Raw genomic sequence first — 2,198 nt, forward strand, 5'->3', positions numbered from 1 at the left:
TGCATCTGCCTCTCATTGTATTTATTCCAATTTCTACATGAATAACTGGCATACAGGTGTTTATTCAGTGACAGAACAAATTTATTAGTCAGTTCAGAAGAAGGGGAATAATTTAGATGGTGTACTACACCCCAAATGAGACAGATCAAATCTTTACTATAGGTTGTAAAAGCAATTTGGTAAGAAGAATGATAGTATTTACAATATTTGCTGGATTTTACCACAATTGCATAGTTAGCTTATATATCTATCCTGCTTAATTAGAGTGTACAGAGGATCTGTGCTTACTATTGCATCTCAATTGCATCTTAACACTGTGCCTCATAGAAAATATCAGCTGCCTGTAGATATTTGTTGAATGAAGAGATTAAGGAATGGCTGTGTGACTCAGTCAGTATAGAGGCTCTCTTAGCAATATCCAGAGAAAGAATTTTGTTACTACACTTGATCTTAGCCAAAAGGCCGAGAAGCGATGAGAAAGAAGTCTGTTTTGTCCAACTGTCCAGTAGCCATCTTTGAGCCATTTATTATGCCTGTGGAAAATACATGCTTCTCGAGAAAAAAGAAAAACATCTTATTTAGGGGACAATTTATGTCATTTCCTCAAAACTGTCACTATAATGATGAGAATATTTGCAAGTCCATCACAGAAGAAAGGTAAAGTTGAATGAGGTGGTAGGTGTCATTGCCTTTTATTTTAACAGAGTGGTGGACAAGAGGCAAAATCCATTCTGTAACCATTGACTGTATTTGTGAAGTGGATGCTTTATCTCTCACTCAGCAGTTCACGGCCTCGATTAGCTCAGCAGAAAAAACTGGTCTGTGCTGTTGATGTTTATATCAGTTACCAACTGAAACAAATTTTTCCATTAGAACAACATCTTCCAGAAACTCAGCAAGAAGTTTGAAACTGAGAGTTCAGTCACATATGTACTATAGGAGGAAATGAATTTTGTGAAAAAGTAAGAAATTTACAGAATGCTGTGGGGAGCAAACCGGACTAGACTGAGTTACTGGAATTAAGACTTATTCTGTGCATCTGCTCTCCCACAATATGGCGTTGGGAGAGAAGTAAACAGCTTCCGCACAGCTGCCTCCAGTTCAACCAATAAACTGTAGGACTTGCTCCTGATTGGAGAGCAGCGTACTCGGCGTGTGGGCAGCCGAGTTAGGATTGGCGGAGGAGGACTATAAAGGAGGAGAGAGACGGCATGCACCAGGAACATCTAAGGGGAACATCTAGCTGAAGGAACACCCGTGCAGCCCCCGAGAAAGCCGGCCGGCGTTGTGCCGCTCCCCTGCGGAAGTGGGGAATGTGGCCAGGGGGAACTGCCCTTCCACGGAGGTGGAAGGGATAGTAGCCAACCCGGGAAGAACCAGCAGCAAACCCGGGGAGGGCCGAGCAGACGAAAGAACAGCGCAGGGTCCTGTGTCGTTCCTCCATGAAGAGGGGGAGCGACAGAAACTGAGAGTTCAGTCACATATGTACTATAGGAGGAAAGTGAATTTTGTGAAAAAGTAAGAAATTTACAGAATGCTTTACATTTCTTGAATAGCTTTATTTTCCTGGCATCCATCTACTCAAATGATCAGGTCCACAGCTTTAATGTTCTAGCACCTGACTTAACATCTAGCAAAATCTGCCCTTTTTATAGTCAGTGGATATTTGAGTGAAACAACACCTTTTAATAATTTTTTATTTAGGTCTCTGAAGTTGCAAAAAAGCACTTAATATTCAAAGATATCCATCATTTCCCATTCCTCTATAGAATTATCAATTTATAGTTCCTTCTTCTATGCATTCCTTCTCTGCCAGTTCTTTTGCACTTTCTCTTGCTCTCTCTCTCTTTCTCTCTCTCTCTCTCTCTCTCTGTCATTTCTCCTTTCCTTTGCACAAGAAAGCTCTCCTTCAGAGTGTTAACTAGTACTGTAACCACGTAATATTGACTGGATATACATTTGTATTATTAAATAATGTTTCATTTGTGTGTTGAAACAAAGTAACCATAAAATACATCAGCTTGAATAATAGTCTTTATTTTTTTTTTTTTTTTTGACAGGCAGAGTGGACAGTGAGAGAGAGAGACAGAGAGAAAGGTCTTCCTTTTGCCGTTGGTTCACCCTCCAATGGCCGCCGCGGCCGGCGCGCTGCGGCCGGCGCACCGCGCTGATCCGATGGCAGGAGCCAGGAGCCAGGT

General features: G+C 41.6%; 1 pseudogene; it reads right to left on the reverse strand.

The window, feature by feature from the left end:
- Positions 1-398: 398 nt before the first annotated feature.
- On the reverse strand, positions 399-474 carry LOC127483375 (U2 spliceosomal RNA; annotated as a pseudogene).
- Positions 475-2,198: the final 1,724 nt, after the last annotated feature.

The sequence above is a fragment of the Oryctolagus cuniculus genome, chromosome 8 (assembly GCF_051225735.1).
Source record: "Oryctolagus cuniculus isolate XC-2025 breed Fujian yellow rabbit chromosome 8, ASM5122573v1, whole genome shotgun sequence".
Classification (NCBI taxonomy): domain Eukaryota; kingdom Metazoa; phylum Chordata; class Mammalia; order Lagomorpha; family Leporidae; genus Oryctolagus; species Oryctolagus cuniculus.